General features: G+C 38.0%; 1 protein-coding gene across 2 annotated transcripts in view; it reads right to left on the bottom strand.

Moving 5' to 3' along the window:
- Positions 1 to 16,065, bottom strand: part of CTNNA2 (catenin alpha 2) — a 500,115-nt gene that overhangs the window by 368,551 nt on the left and 115,499 nt on the right. The gene's annotated exons all lie outside the window — the stretch shown is intronic.

The raw sequence follows: 16,065 nt of genomic DNA, 5'->3' as shown, positions 1-16,065 counted from the left end.
GACTGACCCCGATCTCACTTCATCCTCCTGTCAGGCAGTTGTAGAGAGCGATAAGGTCCCCCCTAAACCTTCTGCTCTCCAGGCTAAACCCCCCCCGGTCCCTCAGCCATTCCTCATCACACTTGCACTCCAGGCCCTGCACCAGCTCCGGTGCCCTTCTCTGGCCCTGCTCCAAGCACCTCAATGTCTCTCTTGTAGTGAGGGGCCCAGAACTGAACACAGGATTTGAGGTGCAGCCTCACCAGTGCCCAGCACAGGGGGACAATCATTGCCCTGGTCCTGTTGGCCAAGCTATTGCTGGCACAGGCCAGGATGCTGTTGGCCTTCTTGGCCTCCTGGGCACAAGCTGGCTCATATTCAGCCACTGTTCAAGCAACACCCCCAGGTCCTTTTCTACCCAGCAGCTTTCCAGCCACTCTTCCCCAAGCCTGTAGTGTTCCACAGGGTTGTTGTGACTCAAGCGCAGGACCTGGCACTGAGCCTTGTTGAATCTCATAATTCCCTTTGTGACCATCACTGCTATGATTTTACTGCCCAGTTTCCTCTACTGTCTACCTGTTCACCATCCCAAACTGCCCAGGTATCCCTACTGTTGCGTCTCTGTGGACAAAGCAAAACACTCTCTTCTATAACAAATTAAAGATATTACTGCCTGGACACATTATTCCTGTTGAACTGCAGCACAAGCATCTGATTCAACATGGCACTTGGTAACTAAATCAAGATTTTTAAGGACAAACTTTACCTCTTTTTAGCGGATGAAAGTATTAAGAAAGAATAAACAGTACTTAATGCTAGCAGCATTGAAAAACTTCAATTCTTTCTGTAAAGCTGAAATCTAAGAGTTTCCAGCTATTAAAGGAAATAGTGCTTTTAAAGGAGTAAGACTAGGACTAAGTTGAAATGCAAAAGGAAGACAGGGAGAACCTGAAGGAAATATATGATTGGAAAGAAGGGTGAGCCAAGGACAGCACAATGCATTCAGAGTAAGCAAGATACCAGTGGCAAAGACCTTGAAATCAGGAAGTGGGAACTTTTTCCTTCCCCTACTTACAGCAAGAAATACATTGCATAAGTGGGCATCAAAGGTTTTTTAAAGTCATAACCATCTTTCAAAGATTTGATAATCTAATTTAAGCCAACACAGAACATGAAGCTCAACCAAAAAGGTAAATGTTACATTTACTTACATGGAAATGTGGTTAACATCACAACATCAGATAAAATCTGATATGTAAGAAACTCAGCAAATGAAAACAAACACCACACCACTATTAAACTAATAGTTTAATACAGTGGTAATTAAAAAAGAACAGCATGTATCTTTTCCTTTCATATCTGACTCACAGAAGATAGTGAAGGAACTAGTACCATGGGGTTTTTTTGTAACCACCAGAAAAGCATTAATATAGCACGCAGACCATAGATAAACATAGAACATGTACCAGTCTATAATTTTCCAATTGCGAAAGTTCCTTGCAAAATAATATGGTTCTAGATGTAGGAACAAGAACCTGGACCTGTCATTAAAACTAAAATCTAAGTATTAATACTAATAACTATACTGCGAGCATTATTGTAGCATCAGAAGTGAAAGCCAACTGACTCCTAATTGTGATAACATCAAGAATGGAGTGACTAGAACATAGAAGTAAACTTAATAAGAAATGCGGAGGCCTCCAGAAGAATTGACTGGTTCTTAAAGTTTATTAGAATGTATTTGAGTATGCCAGTGTCTTAAAAATTGTTCTGAAATAACAGAATGTTATTCCAAGCAACAGGGAAAACATGCCTCACTATCTACCTTCGGCCTTGTAAGAAACAGCTGATTACACCACTTCTTAACAGTGTCAGCTGAATACTAATGAAGTGAAAATGTATCATCTGCCTTCAAAATTCAAGAAATCGAAGAAAAAAATGTTTTTAAAAATAGTAATTCAGAGATGTACTACTAATCCAATCTATGAGAAAAACACTTGTGTTAAATTACTTGTAAAGATTATGGAAAACAAGCCCATACACAGAAAGGGTCCCTCCCAACCTAAACCATTCTGTGATTCTGTGAAACCTCTAAACCCAAATTCCAGGAGCTTGCTATCTCCATGATCAGGAGCAACTGAGCTGTCAAGCTCCAGTGGACAACTCCTGCTCAGAGCCAGTTCTAATCAGGTTAGACTGTGCCAGACTGATGACTCAATACCCAAGTTAGTGTAGCTGCAACAGGGATGCCCTGCTGATATGCACCTTTACGACCCTCAGACCTACTTGGGTATCTCCAACATGCACCGTGTTCTGCTGTGTAGACTTCTTAAAAGTATTTCAAATAATCCATCAATGTACTACCTGGAATTCTGTTGTGGCTATGCCCAATTACTGTCTTAGCTTTCTTTATGCTGTTACCTCTCGCTGAAAGAAAGCTCTGTATGCAAGTTGCTTGTTTTCAAACTCAGCGTTTTCTAAAGCATCATCAATTTCAGCAGTTTCTATATTTAAGTTTGGTTGTTATGACATTCTTTTCAAAGCACAATTTTATTAATTTATATAATACTACTTAACGCCTCTGCAGCTGAATCATAGATTCATAGAATGGTTTGGGTTAGAAGGGACCTTAAAGCTCATCTAGTTCTAACGCCCTGCCACACGCAGGGACACCTTCCACTAGACCAGATTTCTCCAAGCCCTGTCCAACTTGGCCTTGAAATAATAGGTTTAATTTTCATCCATCTTGCTATTATACTGCAATCAGGCTGAGAGGCAAACACCATTTAAAATGAGATTTTATATTAACCCAAACTTTGTTATTATTAAAAAATAGAAGATAATTCTGTTTGTCTCCAGTGTAGAAACTCAGAAAGAAAGTAACTCTAACACGAAATCAAAGCATATTTACATTGCTTTTAAGAGCATTATAACAACATTCAAAACACTCCCAGGTGGCATAGCTTCCCATAAGATGATGCAAATAGTGGGGGAAAGACCTAGTGAATAATTCCCACAGTGAGTAATACCCATCAGAACTCTTTTCCTTATTATATTAGCGTTACAACTTGTTATAATTTGTGTGTGGTGTACCTTGGGTGATAAACTGGTAATAGACAATTTCAGTAGGAAATTTCCAATGGCTCATTTCTAAGGCTGCATGCTTAGATTTCCAGAAGGTTGACAAAACTCTCAAAAGATTACTTAAGAGACAATGAACAATCACCATCAGATAAAGAGAAAACAAATTTCTAAACAGGCTTGTTGTATGGAGACCTCAGAGCAGCTTCCAGTATCTGAAGGGGGCTACAAGGATGCCGGAGGGGGACTTTTCATCAGTGACTGCAGTGATAGGGCAAGCGGTAATGGATTCAAACTAAAACAGGGGAAGTTCAGATTAGAGATAAGGAAGAAGTTCTTTACTGTGAGGGTGGTGAGGCACTGGAACAGGCTGCCCAAGGAAGTTTTGAATGCTCCATCCCTGGCAGTGTTCAAAGCCAGGTTGGACAGGGCCTTGGGCGACATGGTCTAGTGGAAGTTGTCCCTATCTATGGCAGGGGGTTGGAACTGGATGATCTAAAGGTCCTTTCCACCCAAACCACTTCCAGGGATGGGGTATCCAATCCAAGAGGAAATGGCAGCCAAAGCAAGCTTTGGATTTTGGAATCAGATGCCTGTAAATTGTTTAACTTCCATATTGGTCCGGAAGAGATTTCGCCATTTTCTGGCAAATTACTAGTCTGTAACTCCAGATAAATAATTAATATTGAACTAATAGCCAGTGGCACCAAGAAAGCAAGCAGGAAAGTGAGCTTCTTAGGTTTGACTATCCAAGGAGATATCACTAATATATTTGAAAATCGACACAAGATGGACAGAGGAAAAATAGGTGAAGGGTCAAATACACAGTTTAAAAAGTTTGGATTAGTTATTTAATCTTAGAAAGCTCAAGTTAAGTGAAATACATCTTAAAAATAATTACGTAGAAAGAATTAAATAGATATAAGCAAATAAGCAATTAAAAAAGTATTAATATAAAAGTTCATAGCAGGTTGTTTAAAACTTATAACCTAGAAAAAATAGCTGTTATAGTGGAGGAAGGACTGTCTATCTCAGTGCCAATTAACATTTTTATCCTTGTACAGCAACAGTATCAAACCACTCTTAGGCCAAAGGTACTGCTGAAGCTACAGCAAGTAGAATTATTTTCCAGAGAAACCTATTTATCTGGAAAAAGCCAACCCCACTTATCCTTTTCTTTCCAAACTCATTTCTGTAATCTATATTAAATTACTTCCAGTGAAAATTAGGTCAACACCAGAAACACAGACATCTCGAGTCATCAGGTCTGCTTCCTTGCTGTTGCAGACAGTCATGTCATAATATAATTAATAATCATCTTAACATGATAATAGCTACACTCATAAACTAATCAAATTTCCATCTTAGAAATAACTCAGATATTTAACCCCAATTAATCCTACTGGAAGTAGGAAAGGCATTCCAAAATGAACTCCAGAATCTGACAGGTTTTTTTCCATTAGAGACACTTTAATGCCATACTGACTGTATTTGTAGATCATTTATATCCATTTCTTCTTGTGCTTCATTTATCCTTTAAATTTAAATAAGTATTCTTCTTCCACTGTGTTTCTTATTGTCCCTTTTTTGCTTCATGCGTTTTTGTGATGAGCCATGACAGATTAAAGGCAGTACTTCAGTCTCATTGAATAGAATATCCATTCCAATATAACCATTAAAGCAGCCCTATGAAGTAATTATGTTTCTGGAATATTTGTGATAAGAACTGCAGTTTCCTAGGACATAGCATTTGCAGCTCTGAGAAACACTTACCTGCACCTTGCAGGATTCATATACCTTTTTTTTTGACACAGTGTCAGCCACTTTCTTGCTAGGACCCACACGCTAAATTATTCAGCATCTTGCTTTGAGAAAACAGCACTCATTTGGTTACACTTAAATTAAGAGTAAATTAAGAGTCTTAATTGTGTTAGAAAGTGATTTAAAAACCCTAGAACATTCTGTGGAGAAAGCCCCTATAATCCACAGAAGAAATATATATCATAAAAAAAGAGAAGGAAAAAAACCCCAAAGACACAAAAAACCACTAATGACAACAAAAGGAAAAACAACAGAAAAATCCCCCAAAAGGCACCACCACCAAAAAAAAAAAAAAAACCCTAACAGTGAAATTCAGCTTCATTCCTGAATTCTCGTGGTTACCGGTAGTACTACTATCAGCAAATACCTGGGAGGGTATTTAGCAGGAGGGTACAAAGCAGACAGAGCCAGGCTCTTTTCATCAGTACCCAATGACAGGACTAGGGGCAATGGGCACAAACTGAGGTGCAAGAGGGTCCCTCTGAACACCAGGAAACGCAGTTTGACTGTGAGGCTGACCAAGAACTGGCTCAGGTTGCCCAGGGAGGCTGTGACGTCTCCATCTTTGGAGATACTCAGAAGCTGTCTGGACAGAGTCCTTGGTAAGTAGCTCTGAGTTGTCCTGTTTGAGCAGGGGGGTGGACCTGATGTATCCAAAGTTATTATTTAGGTTCCGGGATCTTATCAGCTTCAGAAGGTTCAAATCTACAGCTACCATCTCCAAACACCACTATCAAACCACTTAGCCTGCTCTGATAGGATTCAACTGGAAGACCTGCTCTACGTATCCTTCCTTGAGGGGTAACGCAAGTTACATTTAGCGGTACTCAGTCACTTTCCCATAATAAAATTACAGCACCTAGAACTGGAGCCTTTTAGATCCGATTCTCAAAAAAACCCTTAGATTTTCAAAATATGATGTAATTTCATTTTGGATATTAAATTCAGGCACTTATATAGGAACAGTTAAAGATGTTTAAATGTATTTAACCAGAATCACATACACATACAAGTTAGTTGGTAATCTGTGCAAGGTAATTCAAGTGCTACAAGCTTAATTTCTGTAACAAACTATCAATGGATGATTGCAAAGGTCAGCAAAATTCTGAACATTCCAAAAAAAGAACATTAAACAGGCAAAAGGAATGTATAATCCACCACACGCCTCATGCCGAATCTGATTCAAATTTTTACTTCTCATCATTAGTCTTAAAAGGGAATAAGGTCCCAAAGAACTGGAAAAGCAGTAACTAATTACTACAGATCAAAAATGAAAATCTAAGGGAAAAAGGGCAGAAAAACAAATGAAGTCACTAAAATTTATACATTTTTCCCTATAATTTTATATACATAAACACATATTCAAAACCTATATATATACACACACACACACTCATCCATTCAGAATTTTTATATTCTCAGAATATATTTCTGGAAACTATTAGGCTGATTGCTTCCTATTTTTTACTGAAAAGAAAATATTTTATTATACCACTAGCTAGGGAAAGTGTTAATAAAGAGCAGGAATGTGTAAGTATTCTGTGATGTTCTTAGATAAGCACGCAAAAATATATATACATATCTATGCATGCATGTGCATTTTAAGTGACAAAAAGCAACCATGCTATTTTCATAAGTGTGGGTTTCCATAGCATGTAATTTACAAATACTCTGATAAAAACCTGTTCAAAAATATCACTGTGGCCACATTAAGTGGAGTAACAGATTACTAATATTTATAAAAATAACAACCAGCCTAAATAACTGGCCTTTACTGGTAAGACTTGACTTTGGGAAACCCAGGCCACTGAGAGCAGTGGGAAAGAAGGCAGGCAGGCAGGCTTACCCTTGGTCAGCGAACATTTAAATAGACTGGACATAGTCATAGAATCATATGATAGTCATAGAATCATTTAGGCTGGACCATTAAGCCAACACTGCCAAGTCCACCACTAAACCATGTCCCTCAGTGACACATCTACACGTCTTTTAAATACCCCCAAGGATGGTGATTCCACCACTTCCCTGGACAGCCATGACCATTTTAACCTGTTCGAAACATTAAATGGAAAGCAGAGCTCTAAAACTGACGGAAGTGCCTCTCTAAAGGTCCCTCCCAGCCTCTGTCATCCTGTGAAACCTCTCCTTCCTCCAGATATCAAACAACTTCAGGAGCATGCAACTAAAGCTGGTTCCACAACAGTGCTGCAACAGGGCTGGAACTGCACAATTTCTTAACACTGGAAATCAAGACATTCAACTTTCTGGATCTTACCATCAGCTCTTTTCAGATAAAAATCACATAATGTTTAACAGTAGCGACAAAAGCAAAGGAAATACTTTCAAATCATGTCTTCTTTAGGACTAAGAAGCAATTTACAGTATCTTGAAAAACAAAGACACGATCTCTTTGGGTTTTGGTTAAAGAATGGGAATCCTGTTTAGAAGTAGCTACTCTCTTCAACCAATTTCCTTATGATACATGACTAAGTTGGAGAAACAATAACTGTGTTTCGTTCACCCCATACATACACACACACACACTCCTGCTGCCTTCACTGTGCCAACTCTCTCAGGCATTTCTCCCTATATATATAAACTGGTTTTCTATGAGCTAGCAAAAACCTAACCAGACATAAAACTACCCATTTTCTACTTGCTCATCAAACTGAACTGTCTTCTCTTACATCAGTCAAATGCCAAACACAACATGATGGGCTGAAAACACACTGAAAAATAATTGCAAAATGCATAGCATTTAAATTACAAACTACAAACTTGATTCCATGCAGTTTACGAAAAGGCCTCATAGACACAGATAAACTTCATGTAAACACATAAAAAGCTGACAGATTTTATTCACCATTTGCTATGGAAATCATTGACTGGATTTATCATGGGTGAAAAAGATCTATGCCTTCATAAAAGCAATACCTTATTTAGCCTAGTGGAAGTTACTGCAGATATCACACAGGAAAAAAAAGAGTAAGGAGAGGACTGAGAGTTATCAGTGTTAATTTACTGGCCAGTTAATTTACTGGCACATTTTTTGGTAGGAGTGCATAAATATGCTGTGTTGGGCTACTGGAACTTTTCAAAACATAAACAGACTTAAAGGTAATCATCTACCTATGAAGAAGGGGATGGACTAAAGCTCTCAGTGGTTAATACACTGAGGAAATGCCATTTTTCCAAAGCCTTGGAGTGTTTATTAAGAGATAGAAGATGGTGGGCACAAAGCAGCAAGCTAGAGAACAGCTATAATCAGTAGGGAATGCTGACAACACTCCAAACACCTGGAAATAATTAAGGAAACAATGACAGCTCGATTGGATGTACCATTCCCGAGCAGTTCTCAAATGGAAGAAATTAATAAAGCCATGGTCTAATTAATCCATCTCTTTCAGGTTTTGTCTTTTGTTCTACATGTCCAAGATTAAAAAGACAGGACCACGGATCCATGACCTAATTAAAGTATTTTAGAGTACTCTCCTTGGAATTAGAGCAAAAGCATTTTCATGAAGCTATTCTAAATTATAGTAATATATAGACCCAAACTAGGTTGCAGATTCCATATAGAAGAGTATTGATAATGCTAAATGACAATATGATAGATTTGAATAACCCGTAATTGCTAATAGACTACATGTAAATAATGTAAGCAGGTTTTTAATCTTTTCCTCGTGCATGCTGTCTCATTACTAAACTAAACAACAAAACCAATCCCTTCAGGATGCAAAGATCCGCAATTTTATCCCCTTTGGACTTGTCTAGACACTCAAGCAGACCAGGACCACTTACTGTCCATTCTGGTAGACTTGCCAACAGGCAAGTTTCTGAGTCAGGAATAATGAACTAAATCTGGTCTTTAATGGTTGATTTCTTATGTCTATATTCCTCCAACCTTAGTAATCATACCAATTATTTACTCCATATCTTAAAACATACTTTGTTTACAGCACTTTAAAATCCGTTCTCCATAACTGAAAAACTTTCATTTCATTAGTAATGTCTTTTTGACATTGTATAATCATTTGGTAACATTTGGGAAGTATTTTGTATTTTCATACTGAAGAATGTATACTTACTAAATATAAACATGCATTAAAAATGCTATTCAGGATTCAAACAACTTCACACGAATGGCTGTTAAATCTTTATCCCCCCTTCCCTAATATTTTTCTTCTAAATCTTTACTACTATGTCGCCTAAACTCATTTCCCCTTCTTACTTGCAGTCGCGATTTTGTTCTCTATCTGTGGAGGAATGACAATGTACTTATCAATAGATTTCAAAGCCAAGAAAAGGTCATATATGATCATAGAATCACAGACTGGTTTGGGCTGGAAGGGACCTTGAAGATCATTTAGTCCCAACCTTCCTGCCACAGGCAGGAAACTCCACTAGACAAGGTTGCTCAAAGCCCCATCCAACCTGGCCTTGGATCTCACCTGATCTTTTCCCATTACGTTTCAGCTACTAGAGCAGTGTCTCTCTAGAACTGATTATACAGATAATTTAGTTCACTTAAACTTGACTCACTTTGCATTTGATGTTTAGATAGAGCGATGGAAGATCGCTATGTTTTTTAAAGCACAATGGATATCCTTAAAGCTAGTATGTATTTTAGATTCAATATTTGCATAGACCCAATAGCACACCATCTCATTCATTTCACACACCATTAAAATATGCAATTTTAATTAACCCAACTACTTCTTTCCTAAGGGACAGTAAAATACAAATACAGAAAGGTAAGGTATTTAGCTTACATATCAATGACACTCTAAAACATTTTATTTCACAAACGTTACATTTTAGAAAGAACTTTACTAATTAAGTCAGATTAACAGTGCATTTGAAACATCACTGATGCACTTCTATACAATAAAACATTAATTAAATTTCAATTAAAAAGTAAATTGTTTTGGATGTGAGAATACATTACCATTTCTAACCCCTCTTTTTCTGCAGCTCTCAGCTACTCTGCAGTTTAACACCCTTCAGGAATAAACTAAACAACTGATTAGTCTTCAGTGAACTGGAGAGCTCCTGAACATCAACACGAGGATTTCAGATGTTCAACACTGTGGTTGGTGTAAACATGAAACATGTTCAATGTGGAACATGAAAACACACCAGACCTCCTAAAACACCAATAAATACAGAGGCAAATTTCAAATTCAATCTCAACTGAATTATACTGTGGCCTTATTTGTACCCTGGGAAAACTCGTGAAGCTGAACTTCAGTGTTGTACAGAAAACAAGGAAAATGTTTCTTTTTATGTCAGAGTACCATCTGCATGACAAATTGGCTCTCTCCTTGCTTTGTTGCAGTGGCCTGATAACCCTGATAGTCCAAGGTTGTACACAAGCTAGTTTGCTCTCACACTCCAGCTGGGAGTGAAGCCAATAATATAATATCCTTTCCAAAGAAACCTGAGTATGCTTGCTTAGGTATTTCGGATACTGAATCATAGAACGGTTTGGGTTGGAAGGGACCTTAAAGCTCATCCAGTTCCAACCCCCTGCCACAGGGCAGGGACACCTTCCACTAGAGCAGGTTGCTCCAAGCCCCTGTGTCCAACCTGGCCTTGAGCACTGCCAGGGATGGGGCAGCCACAGCTTCTCTGGGCAGGACTGTATAATATGGCAGGACTGTCTTCCAAAAACCAGTACAAAGTAGAACACATTTCTGCCATGCAAGATACTGGGATGCATAATTTAGCACTGCAGGAAGCCTGTTGTTTCTTTCTTCAGCTAGTAGTTTTTCCACAGCTTCTATATTTATTCTACAAACTTGAGATTTCTAATAAAAAAATGTTTCTTTCTTTAACCAGTAGATGCAGAACTGAGACAAGAAGCACGTTCAAAATGAGAACATTTTAATCACATAAAAAGGACGGTGCTATTGAAATAACTACAATGGCAATTCCTAGGAAGAGTTGCCATCTTTTTGGTGAACGGTGCATTATAAATTCATTAAAATAATTATTGTAAAACAGGACTGAAATGAATGCAACTGACAAAGGAAAATCTTCTGCGAGTCCTAGCAATTAAAGCCTTGGATTTAATCATTTAATGGGTTTCTGCATAACAATTAAAGAGAATTAGGATTAATAAATTTGAATGAAACGTATCAGGTACAGAAGGGAACAACATTTGAAAAGCAGGCAGAGCTCTCTAACAGGCATAGAAAAGGAAGCGCTCTAAGAAACCTACTGTGGCATTCCCCATTAAGATGCCAGATTCCATCATTCTGGATAATACTTTCATTCTGGGTCTTGAAGAGGCTGACAAATACTGTTTGCCAAGCAAGTTAGCAGGTAGATTGCATCTATGCCCTAGGCACTGTGAACTACATTCAAAATCATAATTAGAATCAGTTCCATCATTCTTATTATCACATAGAAAAAAAATTGCCCAATGAAAAGTTTAGTTGAAATTGATATTTTTTGAGATAATCTTCCATTTCAAAGGGTTGATATTTTCCAGCAAGCCATATTTTTTAACAAAATCTTTCAAAAATTCCCAACAAGCTTAGGGAACAGGAGGAACAAGTTACTAACACCAACTCATGGGAAGCACTGTGAGGAGGTGGGTAAGATTGATGCTGAGATTAATCAGTCTAGTGGATTGATCAGCTCACAACTTGTTTGAAGGGGACAGTTTCATATTGCTGCTAATTTATGCTCTTTCTTATACTTAGCTCCTATCTGTGAATGACTTGACAGAAGCAGTATGAGAAGCAGAGACCACCTGGTTCTAAATAGAGCATGTTTCCAAGCATGCTATAGCCTGGGGATTAATATAGAACCATAGAATGGTGTCACAGAATCACAGCAAGAGGTATTGCTGCCTGCCAATCACCCAGCTTTGTGATGAGCCTGAGACAGACATGGGGAGATTACGAATATGAGAGGCATATGGCATTTTCTTAATATTAAAAATCTGGGGAACAAACACAGAAAAAAGTAAGAAACAGCCTTTTTGCAACACCCTGACTGGGATTAAGAGAACAGGCACGTTAATGTTGGACAATTTAGGGTTCTGTGGCCAAGAAAGGAAAACCAACAGGTAAATTTTAAATAGAAAAATTGAAAGAGGTACTCCAGTGTGAGATGGCATAGGAAAGGAGAAAAGCAGACCAAGGAGAGTCATCAGCACAGGGCAAGTCTCCGGTATAGGCTCATGATAAGAAAAGATAAGAGAAAGTAGACAATAAAGAATACAAAGGGGAGCACTTGCAGATTTGCATAGAGCGAAGGATAGAAGGTACCATACCACTTTCAAAGAATTAACCTATTTCATTTCTACTCTCTGCTCACACAATCTGAACACATTATTTGTGGTAACCTATATTTGAGACCCAATGCAGTTATCTTTAAGCCATTAAAGAACTTGTCAAGAATTTCTGAAATCATGCCCAAAACATCAACCTACATGGAAATTAAGCCTATATCTTTCCAAAACTGGGAATTACATTAAATTTTTTTTTTTTTTTTTTTTTCCCCAAAGACTATAGCAATCTTTCATATAAACTTGACTTGGTAACATTTTAATACCCTCACACTTTATTGCCAGTTTCAATCAGGATTCATGTACCATATGGGTGTTACCAGAACATAGCCCCTCACATAACTATACACATTGCATCAATGATTAAAAACTGCAAGAGCTTCTGTGTAGAGAGAAAAAGAAATACCTGAACTTCATGCTGTGAAATTAGGTGCTGGTGCATCACAAAGCTGATGTATGAACCACCACCACCAGCCAGAAGAGCAGATCCGTACATGTTGTGTGATAAAAGGTTCATAAACAACATGTTTACTGTTAGATTTTTAACAGGAACAGAAAGAAGCAATCATTAGAGAGAGCTGCCTATATAGGTGTCACTGCAGAAGCATGTTAAGAAATATGAGAGGTGTAAAAACTGTGCTTAAGTATCAGGAAGATCATCAGCTGCATCAATTTGATGTACTTGTCAGCAGCTATATTAGTCCATATAGATTTCTATGCTAAGCTAGCTAGAGCACGTCTGCTACTTAAACTAACATATTTAGAGCTAATTGAGTATTTCCACCTCGCACTGAATTGCAAAAACCATCCTGAAGTCGCACATCTTTAGTTTTCGCTAAGGCAAAGCAGAAAATGGAGATTGGATTAGTCAGGAAAATCAAAGCCAAAGAGCAGAAGAAAAAAACGTGAAATGGGGAAAAGGAAAGAGAAAATAAAGACAAATGAACAAAGAAAATAAAAAGTTTGTCTTTTTAAGTTTGACACTTTGACAGTGTCAAAGGCTTTACTGAAGTCTAAGTAAACACCCACAGCCTTTCCTTCATCCACTAAGCTGATCACCATGCCATGGAAGGAGATTGGGTTAGTTCTAGCTTAGCTTCGGCCCTTTTAACTTTCTCCCTGCATAACCTCACAACATCCTTGTGGTCCTCCTGAGTTTCCTGTCCCTTCTTCCAAAATTCATAAACTCTCCTTTTTTCCCTTGTTCCAGCCAAAGCTCTCTGTTCAGCCAGCTCCAGCTCATCTTTTGGCACGTGAGGATGTCCTGTTCCCATGCCTTTAAGATTTCCTTCTTGAAGAGTATCCAGCCTTCCTGAACAACTTTGCCCTTAAGGACTGCCTCTCAAGGGACTCTGTCAACCAGGCTCCTGAACAGGCCAAACTCTGCCCTCCAGAAGTCCAAGGCAATAGTCCTGCTGGCCCCTCTCCTTACTTCCCTGAAAATTAAAAACTTACTTCTCCAAGAATTGGGAAGCACCACAGTACAAGACATATTAGAGGAGAAAATGCAAACTGCTTTATCCAGTGGGAAATACATTAAGATTAACTGAACAGTAGCTTAATTCAGGCACATATCTAGCAAGTTGCAGAGAAGCTATGGCTACCCCATCCCTGGCAGTGTTCAAGGCCAGGTTGGATGAGGCTTAGATCAATCCAGTCTAGTGGAAGGTGTCCCTGCCTGTGGCAGGGGGTTGAAACTGGATGAGCTTTAAGGTCCCTTCCAACCCAAACTATTCTATAATTTTAAGTTGGCCATAAAATAACATCATGACCAAAGTAATAAAGAGTGATTTAAAACCATAAGACCCAGATGAAACAGGTGAAAGGAAAACAGGGTTGATACATTTTGTGTGTGAAGAAAAACAACATATGTTTCATCAAATACTGTAGGAATCACATAATAATAATATAAACAGAGGTTATAAACTGACTTATCTGCAAATAAAACAAACAAGCAATTAAAACCAAGCACAGATCTGAATGTCAACTTTGAAACAATTAGGAACGAATGAGATTGGCAAGCATCAGAATCAGTACAGAGTTTAGACCTATTTTTAGTAGTTACAAAAATAATTCTAAATGCCATAGGCACTACAGAATGGTCTCCTTTTCCAGTTTTCATATATAAACAGCAGCCATAATATTTTGCAGACCTAAAGTTTTAGAAGTATTAAAGAGACTAAAACTAAAAGGGAACAAGATAGCTGGTGATCAGAATACTATAACTTGACAATTCTCGTACAGAAGCAGCTCCTGTTATTTGATTATAACATTTTATATTCCCTCACTCTGTAATGTATTCCTCAGAATAGAGACCTTTTCAATATGTGAAAAACGTACTTCAGACAGACACGTGTTCAAAATGCTAAATGGAAGACAATAAATCAAAGTCTTTCATATACTGACTAAGCATCTTTTAGGATCCAGATATTAGGGAGCGTATTTCAAATTTTCATGCTGTCATCAACTCATCAGCTACCACTTTCTGAAACCATATCCAAAATTAAAGCCTAATCTGTATATGGGAGAATGGAGCTTCTTCACAACTGCTTTTAAAGCTGGATGACTGCCATGGAAAACGCAGTCAAAAATAAAGAACACAGAAGGAAACATACTTTAGTCAAGGAGGAGGGTGCAAGAAAGACTCCCAGATGAAGTTTATTGCGCCAAGGACTACTTATATCTTTCTTATTAAATACAACTGGGTAAGCAGCAGAAATAATCCTGGTAACATGGATCAGAAGCAAAGTTTTCTGCTTTTTAAAATTGAAAATACATTTTACTACCTCATTTACAACATTCAACAGAAAGAAAATTTTTTGTATAAGTTTGTTAGCAATCTTTTTTCTGTGTAATCATTACAAAATCATCTTGAAATTTCCCAGTAACAGGTTTTGAAAGACAGAAAATCCATCTTTCAGCACAGTGAGGGAGGAAGGAGCAGAGAGGTGGAGGCAAAAGGACAGGACAACAGTGGCGGTCCAGAAGGAAACCCTTTGGGTGAAGGTTGGCTTTGCAACACATCCACCAGCTCTTCATTCAAAGCAATGCAGCTGAAGCACAAAGCAATGACCGAATCTCAAGTCTATCTCCTTGACTTTCTCCCTTCAAGCTACTTCCCAATTTAAATATCCAGGACAAAGTCTGTGCACCTCCAAGTTCTACCCCCAGTTTGCCCTATCCATCGCTACGTTAGACAGCTGGTGAAACTCTTATTACTTTTACTGTGTTAAAAACTTCCATCACCTTCCAAACTAAAATAACCAATTCTCCAGTTCAAAGGGCAAATCAAACCTGTCCTTTTTTTTTTGTTTAAATGCTGAGTTAAACAAAATGAAATTCAGTTCAGAACTTCTGCCCAATGAATCAACAGTGATTTCAAGCCCTCAGCTGCAAGCCAGATGATGTTTCACTAGCACATAAATTAGAACAGCTTCAAAAGGAGGGGCTGCGATGAGATGCTTATCCCATGATTCTCTATAGCTTTATGGTAACAGCATTTTTCTGAGGGTCAGAGACTTCAATTCAAATCTCCATATTGAATTACACATAGAAAGAACTTAAGTGCAGACTTCAGACATGCCAGAAAATCTTCTTGCAGAACATTTTTCATATCTCAAAACTTAATTGAAAAGGATGTACATTTAATACTGCTGTGAATTACTGATTATGGACTACGCCTACCCAGCTTTGCTGGAAGACAAGCAGGGCACAATAACTGCCTATGGTGCCTCTTCTAATTTGTAAACCCTTTTCATTTTATTTTCTTATAAATCCTAGTGAAACTATTTTCTAAATTCAACCCAAATTCACAAATTTCATTTATACTAATACTAGACTGTGGTGAAATAAAACATTTACTGAAAAATGTGCCCTAGTTACAA

Source organism: Strigops habroptila, chromosome 7, assembly GCF_004027225.2.
Source record: "Strigops habroptila isolate Jane chromosome 7, bStrHab1.2.pri, whole genome shotgun sequence".
Taxonomy (NCBI): domain Eukaryota; kingdom Metazoa; phylum Chordata; class Aves; order Psittaciformes; family Psittacidae; genus Strigops; species Strigops habroptila.
This window is presented reverse-complemented; position numbering and strand designations above follow the sequence as displayed.